Source organism: Nothobranchius furzeri, chromosome 10 (genome assembly GCF_043380555.1).
Source record: "Nothobranchius furzeri strain GRZ-AD chromosome 10, NfurGRZ-RIMD1, whole genome shotgun sequence".
In the NCBI taxonomy this organism is placed as follows: domain Eukaryota; kingdom Metazoa; phylum Chordata; class Actinopteri; order Cyprinodontiformes; family Nothobranchiidae; genus Nothobranchius; species Nothobranchius furzeri.
The window spans coordinates 50,398,770-50,411,738 of record NC_091750.1 but is presented as its reverse complement, the minus strand read 5'-3'; the positions used below and the strand labels follow the sequence as shown (position 1 = coordinate 50,411,738).

Genomic DNA, 12,969 nt, shown 5'->3' with positions numbered 1-12,969 from the left:
CTGTTGCCTCAATAGGCCAATGCCATTTCCTGATTTCAGTCCAACAATGCCCTTAATGCATAATGGAGTCTTCAATGATGCATTGCAGACTTGAGATTGGAGCTGCAGCTGGGTAAAAGAGGTTGCTTTTTCTTCACTTTTACCATGACCCTTTAAATTGGAATGTACTATTTAGTTCCAGCTGTGCAAATAGTGAACAGTTTAAAGTTATGTGTCTTATGTCATGTGATCTTACTTATGTCTACAGTATATTGGCTAAGAATAATCAGCAAATAGAGAGGTGTAATAATAACTTAAATGTAACAGCGGTTTACATCTTAGTCTCGCATCACAAAGACGAATAAGAAAGTGAGCAGTTAGGTAAAGAGGGACAGCCTTCTCTATGAAGGCATGTTTTGGATTGTGGAAGCAAATTGTCGGATGTCCTTCACAGTTTAAGGAGACAAAGATTCTTTTAAGCCACCGTCGGCTGTTGAGGGAACAAAACGACGGCTAGAAGAAAGAGTCTAGGTTGAGTCGAGGTCACATCGATGATGCGTTGGTACCACACACAAACACAAAAAAACTGCAGAGTGTCACATCCTAACAAGGTTTTTAATAGCTGGCTTCCATTTTCCCAATCGCCAGTTAGTTTCACATGGCGGCATGTGTTCATAATAATTGGTTTGTAGGTGGACGCACAGTTATCTGCTCGCTGCTTGATATAAATATGCAACTGCTTGGGGGTTTGAATGAGATTTGGGAGGGGCGTGGGACATACCATGTAGTTATTTACAATGTAAGGAACAGTGAGCTTTACAGGGACTAAAGCCCTTCATTTGACCCAGCAAGGATCTGTTCTCAACATAAGCCATGTTTAATAATGAAACGGCTAACATGCTAAGGTTGGTACTGTTGGTGAGTTTTTCTCACAAATCAAACGGGGGATGGAGGATGCGTTTAAACATGGCAAGACCGTCTATACCCTAAACAATGTGCAGCACATGCCCACTGCGTGTTCATGAGAGTGTGAAGCTTCCTCCACTTCTGCCTCCTAAAACCAATTTAAAACCCACTTTTTGGAGTGCTGTGTTGTTTGTCTTCACTATACATTCTCAGGAAGGAGATATTGATTATCTTTTATAGCAACAGTGCTTGCTTGGATTCTCAATTCCTGCAGCTATAATCTAGTATTAGTCTAAAGCAGAAAAAGATACCCCCACTAATCAGCTTTAATTAGCAATGATCAAAACGTAACACACATGTGTGGACGTGTTAACTTTTAATAAGTCTGCTGCAACATGAGCAGCCAGAATGAATGCTGCCTAAAAGCAATTTTTAAACCACAGTTTATGAAGCGAAGCATCTCACAAGGAGTCTGTTGAACCGCCTAGACCACCAGCCTAATCATATCTGGATCCATTTCACCTTCGTCTCCATCTGCTTTGTAGCTGTTCTTTCGTTGTCCATCCAGCTGTGTGGGGTTTTGTATTTGTTTGTTTGTTTGTTCTTCAGAAATTCATGACCATCAAAGATTGCTGCATATGGTTTATCCATGAGAGGAAATAATCAATGCACCTCCCATGTTTCATGATTACACGAGTACCTCAAGAACTGGAATAATTACAGCTATTTAATAGAAATAATAGTCAAATGCTTTCCATTCCTGAGTTTAAACATGCTTATAAAATCCTAAATAATCAGTCGTTTGGCAGTAAATGATGCCAAGTATCAATGATTTACATTGGACTGGAGGAGCCTAGAATTTTGTTTTTGTAACTCCACTAGAAAACTTTGGAATTTGGATTTCTGAGTAAGCATGACAGAATCTAAGGTTCCGTTGTTTTGATCAGTCTTAACTGGCTTTAAATACAGGTTGCCGATGTGAGGCATTTAGATTTAAAAGGAATTAACTCTAACCCTAACAGGTGGGGGGTTAGGGTTTGCTCTTTTCACATGGCTTTACTTTGAACAGGTCATTTTAACCATAATTTTGTTTAGCCACATGCTATGCTGCTTTGCTAGTTCCTGCTAGGAACTATTTGTGAATCCATTTCACAAATTGATTAAAATATTTTCAGAAATGATAAAAACAAAACAAAAAAAAACTTCAGCTAAACCAGTTTAACTCAAGTCCAGTATGACAAACCCACACCTCCTGAAGGGATACAATTCAGTTAGCTCAAAGTAGTAAAGTGTGTGATCTGTGGAGTCAAAGGGCAAATAAAAGAGATGAGGTTTTTATAAATATATGCAAGTTACCCGTGGATATCGTCTTTCTTTCCCTCTTCCCATATTTCCCCCACTGCATACTGCCTCCATCCCCCACGGCAGTGGGAGGTGGGCAACAGTATCCGCTCTATTACAGAACCTCTAGAGATATCTGCCTTCTCAGCATGCAGCAGAGCTACATACGCTAACACATACACACTCATAGTGCACAAAAACACAGGATACCTCCAATCAATGCCAGCAGAGCAGCAGCAGTTCAGCAGATACTGAGGGTGCAGGCTGGTTGATTTGTGTTGAACAACAAAATTCAAAGAAAAGAAAACCTAGAAACGTGCAAACAAAAATGCTGCTTTTTAGAAATACCAAGGCTGCAACAAGAACACGCAGCAATGCTTATTTATAAGTGGAACGTTGTGTGAGAGAGAAAAAAAGAATATGACAGCAAGAATATAAGACATCAGACTGACAGCACTCCTACATCACACCCGCTGTCTCGGCACACTCTCTTAAAAATACCTCAAGGAAAAACTGACAAGATGTGCAGATGTCCAATGGCTATTAGTGCAAAAACTTCCTCATCTGTCAGTGAAAAGGAACCAGTTAGTGAGCCAGCTGTCAATTAAACAACCCCTCATCCTGGGAAGCTTTTTACTCTCAAAGTATAAAAAAAAAAAGTGCACGTGTGTGCCTGGTTGTACTCCATTTATTTTCTCTTGACATTTTGATGGGAGACCTTTAGCGAGACATTTCTCGTGACATATACGATGAGCATGTACAATATTTGGGAAAAGCCCGTGAGGAAAAGGCAGCTCTTCTCAAATGGAAGTGTGTGAATATTGTTGGAGGAACTCTTCTTGTTTCAAATGAAAACATGAGCAAGGATTTGGAAGATTTCAGTGATTAAGCCTGTGTTTTTATACTAGAAATAACAAAAATAGGTCATCTTTGTTGAGCTTTCAGGTGAAAAACAGCAATACGTAGTACCACCTAGATCCTCATAAAATGATGAGCCAAGCCTGTTCTTAACCAAATCATCTTGAAGGCTACTGGGATAAAATATGAGATCAGAGCCTGGAAAAGATCTGCATCTGAGTGTGTTTGTATCAGTCTGTGGGAAAAACAAGCTGACAACTAAGTCAATAAGCTACCAAATTAAAATCAGACTGAGTTGAACACATCTAGAGAATAAACAGCTCATAAAATATTAAATACCGTGGATAAAAGCAAGTACTACCAAGCCCAGTCAATTATTAGACTCAGACATGAAACTATACAATAAATGCATGAGCTAAGTTAAATCAAATTGTATAAATGTCCTCATTTTAGAAACTTTTCGTTGGGTTTTTGGTTATATTCAGAAGAAAATCATAGTGGTGAGGTTTTGTATGCATTAGTATAAAGCACACATCTCATTCCTCTTCAAAGACATAGCTCTAGGACATAGAGGTGCCATCAAGCTTCCAGCCTATAAAGGCACGTGTTACTCATGTCAGGTTTTTGTAAAAATGCTATGACCTCCTGCTGTTATTTTATGTTGTAAGAACAGAACATCTTTCACTAAATGTGCATTTTGCTTCCATTCAGCCACGAAGACAAAGATCTTCAACTATTAACGTTTTCCCATAGATGTGGTTGTTTTGGCTTCCTTTAACACTGACAGTACCTGTGAATCAAAACACTATGGAGGAATGAGCTGTAGGTGTTTGATAGGTAATTTTAATCTATGTTCTCTAAGTTAATTTAGCATTATTCACTATTATGTTGCGTATTTTTAATTTATACTATTGTTCTTATAATACCTTAAACTTATATTACCTTAAAGGAAGTCAGAACACCCACACAGAGGGATTAGATTCTTAATTTAGTAAATTGTAACAAACCTTAAACAGACAACAAGCTCTGCAAAGTGTAAACTCTGCAGAGGGTGAGAGAATCAGACCATACAACAAGGAAGCCATTTTCCTCTCACAAAGGAGCCCGAGCTCATGGAGGGGGTTTTATTGAATCCAAAATGTTCACACCCACAAATTCCACAATCACAAGAGAAGTTTCTAGATTTGAGCTAATTTTCCTACCTGACCAGTTTGCTTTTAACTAATGGAAAACACTCTGGCCTTAGAATGCACAGGACAAAGGAAAACTTCAGATACTGGATCAAAATGCCTAAAGCAGAAAGGAGTTTCCTAAAACACCCAAACGTAAAAACAAGTAAGGTCAGGTTTTTCCCCAACACATTTAACAAAAGATTTCACAACAAAGATGAATAAATAAAAATACCTAACAGTGTTCATTTACTCTGTACATGTGTGGGTTTGTAGTACAAATGAACAAGGAAAGAAGAAATATTTCATTAGGATCATGCACATCTTTCATTTTGACATAAAGACCAAGAAGTGTGCATTGCCGTTGTTCCTAGAAAACACAAGACATCATATTAAACACAAAACACAGTTTCGATGGCCTAATACAAATTTTTCAGGATTGATTGTTAAGAATTGCCGGTAGATTGCTGGAATGCAAATGAACTGGATCTCCTCGTGCTTTGCATAACTAATATTACATATCTGGGTGTTGAGGAGATGGAGATTTATGTCCCTAATAGTAGCAGGTATATTATCTGGTTTTAATGTGTGTGTGTGTGTGTGTGTGTGTGTGTGTGTGTGTGTGTGTGTGTGTGTGTGTGTGTGTGTGTGTGTGTGTGTGTGTGTGTGTGTGTGTGTGTGTGTGTGTGTGAACATTTATAAGTGTGTAAATGAATAAGGAGTCCCAGTGCTAAGGGCGATATCACTCTGAAGATCCTTTTAATTATCTCTAGTCCCTCTTCAGCATCTCTCTCTGTTTTCCTCTGCGTCTCAGGTTTATCCTCCTCCTTAGCTCCTTGTGTCTCGTCTTCTGTTGTCTCGATGTCTCAAACAATGTTTTTGCAATAACTCAAAGTAAAACAGTAAAAGATAATTTTCTGAGTAAATGCAAGACGTTTTCAAAAGATCGATATTTTTGTGTCAGACATTAAAGACTTAAATATTTTTAAATTAATGAAAATACGCTGCTGAGCCAAAAATAATAAGTTGCTACCTGGATTTTATGTGACAAATAGGTAGGAGCCTTCTATTGGATAATTACTGCAGCTGTCAACAAGGTATTTACCCCCAACTGGTGCAATGAGTTGCTACTTATTTCTTAAACAAACGTGGAAAGATGTTAGTCTGTTTGAGAAGGGTCAGATTATTGGCATGCATCAAGCAAAGAAAACATCTGATTGCAGAAATGACTAAAACTGGGTTAAGAACTGTCCAACGCATTGTTAAAAACTGGTCTGATGAGTCCAGATGGACCCTGTTCCAGAGTTATGGGTGCGTCAGGGTAAGAAGAGAGCCATCAGTGCAAGATCTTGGTGAAAAATTAATGCAACACTGGAAGAAAACAAATCTTAGGACATTGCAGAAGCTTATCGAAACAATGTCACAGCAAATGCATGTCGTAGTCCAAGCTAAAGGCGGGCTAACACAATATTAGAGTGTGTGACTTTTTCTTTAGGTGGCAAATTTTTTCTTGGCCAAGCAGTGTAATTTAAACACGTTTTAATTTTCTGTAGGTTTGTTCAGCTGTCTTCTAGAACAACCTCAGCTGACACTATTTGACAAGGAGGAACAGCCGCTCTTCTTTGAGCCCATTTCTCAGCCACCCTTTCAGGACCAGTTTACCAGATCTCCACCTTTGTGGGGTTGTAAGGCAGGTTTATAGAACCAAGTCAAATCCATCTGTGCCAACACCACAGAAAACATGTTTTTAAAGGTCTCACTATTTTTTTTTCAATTATCAGCTGCAGATTCTTGTATTAATAAATGTGTTGTGGGTCATTTTCTGTGGATAAAAAGCTCTTATGCTCCTTTTTCAGAGGATAGAGGTTTGTCAGAGTAATAGAGGGCAGGGAGGGGGCTAGATTATGGGTCTTTCTCATTAATGTTAATAATGTATGCAAATGTATAACCTCAGATTGGCAAACTAAACTCTAACTCTAATTGCAAAGTTGATGTGTTGTCTTTACAAACAACACAAGCATGAAGGTGTTCTGCCATTTAATTAAGTTGTTATTGCTAATGGTTAGCGTCTACTAGCCAAGATGGGCTCTGCTCTCTCCTGGACACCGGATCTACAACAGCCTTCCACAGTCGCCAAGGTGGGCGTTACCATGAAGGCTAACTTTCTCTGTGGCCTAGCTGACTTTTTCTGATCCGGTTGTTTTACCTTTGTGCAGTCAGTGTAGGGGATAGGGGTTCAAGAAAACGTTGATGTTTAGCAGACCTTTGCAACTCTATTCAATCGTAATTGAAAAAGAAACAAGTGTTACACGAGACCTTTCAGATAAATGCTAGAAGAAATTGAGTAGTGGTTATTTGGTGTATAGAGAATGAATATGCAGTTACTGCAAACATATTGCCTGTCTGTTTAATTGATGTTTGTTTTTAATTATAAGCGGATAAGTAACATTTGTCTGATGCTCAACAGTTTGTGCAATCTACAAAAAAGTAATTCAGTCTAAACTAAACTGTAAAAATAAAGACACCATGGTTGTCCCACTTAAGTGTCTCTGTGTTGGTCCTGTGATGGTCTGTTTAACTATGATTAACCAGGATGTACCATGCTTCATAGCCATGAATACTGAGATAGGTACCATTACCTTTAAAATAAATATATTTTTATTAAATCAAAAGTAACAATTCAATATGATGCATGCAAGAATAACTGTGCAATCCTCTGCTCATGCATGTTTAGATGCACCTATAATAATGTAGGACTGAGTTCGCGGAAGTGGAAACTTGCAGGATTTTTGTTTGCATGCAGCTGAGTTTGACAATTTTATAACAGGAAGCACATCATCGGTCATTAAAGCTTCTCGTTAGGAACTTCAACAATGGTAGCTCCTTCGTAAGCCTGTCTGCACGTTCAAAAGTATTCCCATGGGAGAGGGAGGGAGTGGTGCTCCAGTAGGAAGGAGAGGACAGAAGTGGAGGAATAAGGGATGCAGAACTGACAGCCAAGTAGGAACAGGAACGCTTGTAGTGTCTTGGAATTGTTTGTCTCATTATTCTGCTTTCTGCTGAGAAACGACCCTCTTTTTTGTCCTTTATTTTGCTGAATGTTATAAATTACCACATCTGCAGTCTATTAAAAATATCCTAGAATCTTTGGCTGTGGTGGGAGAACAGCACAAACTCTCCACCCGATGAATATTCCACATCTCTGCTGCTGCACCACCAATTATTCTCAACTATCTTCTTTTGTTTAGCGTAATTTCAGTTAAACACTGTTTTTACAGGACTACAGTATTCCAAATCTTAAATTAGCTGCCTCATTTACATATGTTGTTTTAAATGCAAAAAGTCCTAAAATATTCATGCTGATTTAAACGTTTGCTTTACTGTTTGTCGTCGATGCAAAAGAGAAAAACAGTCATTACTTTGATATAGTAGTTTACTTGAGCAAATGTGAAACAATGTGAAAAAGTAGTTTGTGTGAAGTCAATTCCCTCAAACCTGTTTGAAAAGTAATAAACGGTCAATCCTAAAGTTGTCCAGTGCTTGGAGTAAATGATGCATGCTTGGTAGCAAAAAAATAAATTAATTTAAAAAAATGCAGCCAAATCCAGTAGATTGCATAAGAATTCTGATTAGTTTAATGATAGTCTAAAAAGTTGGCATTTTAATCACAAACAATCATCGAACCACAATTACACAGCGCACCATCTGGAAGAGCGTTCATTTTTCATTTCCATGCCTAGAAGCAACTGTCAGACTTTGTACTCTGATTTTTTCTCTTCTTTCTTTAACTTCTGCTGTGTGATTTGATGCAGCAAAGATAAAAGCGTGGCAAAAAGTGCTGGAAAATGAAAACCGGCAAATGGACGAGAAGGAAAAAAAAACGACACAACCTTTGACCCTGGAGGAGGTTAGCTTTAACCCGGAGCACGGATGAGGCTGGCGGCTGCTATTCACTGTGACATTATGGAGTGACAGATAGAGGATGGATAGCTTCAATATCACAGCAAATGTAAAACCATTCCTCGTATCTCAGTGACAGCAGGATTACTGAGCTGCTATAAGCTCTTAATTCATCCACACTGACAAAGTCAAAAACAAGATTGATCTTCTTTTCTCTGGTTTATTGCAAGTTGATAAGCTTCTCCTTATTAATAGATGTGAGTTATTAGAAAAAGCTCTGAGCTCTGAGCATCAGAGTTGTGTCATGGTCTGCGTCTTTTCCCATGTGTCTCCTAATGTTTCTCCAACCCTCTCTAGATTCCCTTTTGTATTCTCTTAGCGCCCTCATGTGTCCTTTGTCTGCATCTCTGTTATGTGTCTTAAGTTGTAGCCCTTTAAAATCATTCCTCCCAGGTCCTGTGTCATCCAGTCATCCTCAGCCCCTCTAGCTGTAGCTCCAGCCTCATGTTCCCCAGCTCAGTATATGTGTGTGTGAGTTTATGTGTGTGTCAGTATGTGTGTGTGTGTTTGTTTGTCCTGCCCAGTCAGGTCTGGTGTTCTGCTCTGCTCCTCTCCTCATTAGTGCTTTCACCTGTGCCAGTTCCCCACACACCTGCTCCTCGTCTCCTATCACTCCAGCCCCAGTGTATAAAGCCTCTCCTTGTCTCATTGTTCTTGTCGGACCATTGTGTATTTGTCAGTGTTTGTTTGTGCTCTGTTTGAGCTTTTGGTCTCCAGGTTTTTGGTGCTCTAAGAGAGCTATGGGTGTCCTGTTCTCCAGGACTTTTGGACTTTTGGTCCGCTGCCATTTTGGATTTATTTTTTTGTTCTTCCTAAAATAAAGAATTTTTACTTTTACTAACTTCTGCCTCGAGTCATCCTGGGTAATCTGCATATTTGGGTCCTAAACATCCCCAACGTGACAAGTTGATCACTTTTATCCTCTGGGAAGTTTCGTCTTGCTGCGTTAGGAATCAGCAAAAGAGTGCAGGAAAAGAGTGTGGCATCACGATAAACTGATGCAACAAGCATCGGGGTTATGTTGGAAAAAGATTCACATTCAGATTTGTCACTAGTCAAAGGATGCGAGGAGCTGCAAGCAGCACAAAAAGTTGAAAAGGAAATGGAATGGGGGATATGTGACAGTTGCAATGGGATGATTCAAAGAATATCTCCTTGGCAACAATCAGAGCTGAATACATTTCAACAAAATGGTACCTGGTGTGATTTGGAAGGGGGGAGGAGAAGATTTGGAGACACACCTCAGCATATGAGAAGAGACCCACAGCATATGCTTAATGTCACTCAGATGGTAGCAGCTGGAGGCACACTGCCTAAATTATTCTTATTTAACAGAGTTTTGTTGATTTAGGTTCCTCCTGTGATTCAGTTTGTGGTTCAGTTTTGTCCTGGTTCACACCGATATTTTTATATGAAACCAGCGACTGCATGGTGAAAGTAATGAGTCCACACTCTGATTTGGTAGCTTACAGCTAAAACAACTGCATTTCTTACATTTCTGAACACTTGTCATCTGATAAGGTTTATTTAAAATAGAAAGTATTAAAATCTAAAATGAGCTTCCTCAAATACTGAAGCCTGAAAAACCTGAAACACTTCATTTAAAGTTCTTTGGTTTATTGAACTTTTACAGTGCTAAAATCTTTAACCGTTTGTAGCACTGTGAACTTTTTTAAATAACTTTTTTGGAGCTCGACTGCTGTCTGTTTTTACCTGCCGTCTACTTCCACCTGCATCATGCCTCTCACCCGCAGCCCTGGGTGTGTCAGGCTGTGTGAGGCTGAGCCTGAAAGTTCTAGAGCTGGAGAAGAGGATGTCCACGCTCCACCAAATCCAGGACCATGAGCACACACACACACACACACACACACACACACACACACACACACACACACACACACACACACACACACACACACACACACTTTTCTTAATTTCTTTAGAACCAACCAATGATGAATGCATTTTCACTTACATGACCCTGATATAAATGCTTAAATGTTTATCATCTAATCTATTTGGACCTTTTCTAACCTCAACCCCATCCTTACACCTCATTTCCCCACCAAACAGGTTCCTGAAGAGTAAAGCACAAGCACATTGATAACTCATTACCTGCTAGCTCATTATCAGTCATGCAGTTAGATTCAGCAGATTTTATGAATATGCTTACTACTGCACATCTTACAAGGAAACCATATTTGTTATGGTAAATAATATACGTGAGATTTTGATGTTTGTTACAGAATAGCACATAAAACTGTCTGTAAAGGTACATTCATCCTAAATAAACCAACAGATGTCTTGGCTCAGTAGCAAATATTTGACAGAAAACACGGCAGATCTGCAATAAGGACAAACTTTTATTTCCTGATCATTTTGCTGCACATCCCAGATCCATGTGTTTTGTGTCAGGATCTCCGGAGTACATGCCCTCGCCTCTTCCCTCACTGCGCTGCTGCAAGCCAAACAAACTCTTCTCCTCCGTTCTGACACTCTGCCACAAATCAACCTCTTAGAAATACCGAGCCAAGGGGAATATGGTGACTAAAATTGTTTAGACAATGCTTGCAGTGCACTCGCCTCAGTCTCCAGACTGTAAACACAAACCAGCTGTCCCCGAAGTGTGATACTGATTCGTTGACTGATCTAACCATGGGCCAAGTGGGGGAGGATGAGGCGCAGAAAGCAGGATGAGGAACAAGAGGTTGCACAGCCTTCATGGACTGTCACAGCCAACTGGAAATAACTACTTCTACTGATTTAGATCCTGGTGGCTGTAAATGAAGAGCATTTAAAATGTGTCAGTGCTTTTCTATCAATCCTTGTCCGCATGGAGAGAAATGACAGCTGTCTTAGATATACTACACCTCTTACCAAAGCTCTTTGTGTTTATCCTAGGCAACTGCAGATATGGTGCTGTCAGCTGACAGCCATTTCAAGTAAGGAGCCATTATTTAATGGTTAAGGGAAGGCAGAGAAGGTATCTGACCTCTGAGGATCCACATCTGTCTAAGCTGCTTCGTACGTCGCCTGTACTCACAGGTTTTCAGCATTATTATTATAATAAAAGGAAATTGGATGGGGAAACTGACCAGAGGTCTCACTCCGTGCTGCCAATCTCTGAGGCTGGTGCAGCTACACACATCTCACAGTCGACTTCACAGATTGTGGAGTCGCAATGCAGACGTTTATCATGCTAATGCATTCATGTAATTAACCACCGCAAGTACACACCGCAACACAGAGTTTCTCTTTTAGACAATATGTATACACTTCACACACTAAAACAAGTCCTACAACAAGAATATTAATAATATATTTAAACTATCCAAAGAACAAAAAATCAAAGTGGTGTGAAAAAATATATGATGCACAAAGATAAATGTGTTGGGGAAAAATGTGAAAACTGAAACTAATTTCAAGAGACTTTGCAACAACATGAGTGAAATATGGCATCTGAAGCAAAAACAGCACTAAAAAGCATCCTGCTGGAATTGCAGCATCCATTGGTTTCAGTCAAAAATGGAACATATGTCAATGGTTAAAAGCATATTTGTTGTTGTAATTTTTGCAATTAAAGGTAAATGAGCACATTTACTGCACATCAGATTCTACATTTAGTTTTTACTTCGCTAATAAATATATGTTATTAGCAGACATTTTGTTCAGATTTTTCTGTATATATTAATTAGGTTAGGCCCAGTTCACAAAGCAGAATCAACATGCAGATTTTTGGCCTACATCTCCCATTTTGACAAAGTTAAGGCTGTGACATCATAAAAGCCCTAAAGATAATCTTATCAGATTATCCTAACGTGTGTGGTATGTTTTTGGCACTCTTGTTTGCTCAAAAGGATGTCAAGGCCACTCTAACCATAAATCTGTTTTCAAATGTGTTGGATTACCTTGGTCCGATTTTTAAAAATAAACGAACGTGCTCCCTGTTGAATGTGATGTGTAGCCAAACAGAAAGCAAGGCAATGGAAGTGCAAGCAAGTGCTGCTCCTTTTCCACCATGTTTGTTTACTTCATAATTAAGTTTGATCTTGTGAGTTTTACTGTCTGACGGGTAATATGTGTGTGTTTAATCAGTTGTGTAGGTTTTGTGGCTTTTTATTTTTTTTGACATTGTACTAGTTTCACTGCCTTAGTTTTGGTCAAATTACACTTTTAGTTCAATCAATGTTTTCAACAATTTAGTAATTCCTGGTTAGCTTTCTTTACTAATCATTGTACTGCCATTAGTCACCAGCCATTCTTAGTTTACTAAGTCTTATTGAAATTCTGTTAATTTCTAATATCAGTACTGCTTTTGTTTTGATCACGTAAATACCGCATAGCCTTTCTACCTACTCAAGGTTACAGTGCAGTAGATTTGTTTTTACCTTTTTTTGCTGACAACTTTTGGCTAACGCTGTAGCCTCAGAGCACTGCGATGCAGGTGATGTTAATTTCTTCTCTGTTTATCTGCGGGTAGTAGAGGATGATGTCGCCTTCTACCGCCCGCGGCCTCCTTGCCGATGACATGATCCCATGAGTGATCCAATGTGCAGATAAGCGGAGAAGGAAGTAACGCCCCCTACATCGGCAGCGCTCTGAGGAAAGCCACAGCATCACTAGACTACATCGTGTGACAATGTGTGACTAGTATTTATGGTGCATTCCTTTTATATTTGGTATCAAATCAAATCAGAAAATTTAAATTCACTTTATTTGTCCATTAGGAACTTTGTATGCAGGTACAATGTCAGCA

General features: G+C 39.2%; 1 protein-coding gene across 4 annotated transcripts in view; it reads right to left on the bottom strand.

Annotated features, from left to right (window-relative positions):
- Positions 1–12,969, bottom strand: part of LOC107386599 (roundabout homolog 1) — a 142,577-nt gene that overhangs the window by 70,537 nt on the left and 59,071 nt on the right. The gene's annotated exons all lie outside the window — the stretch shown is intronic.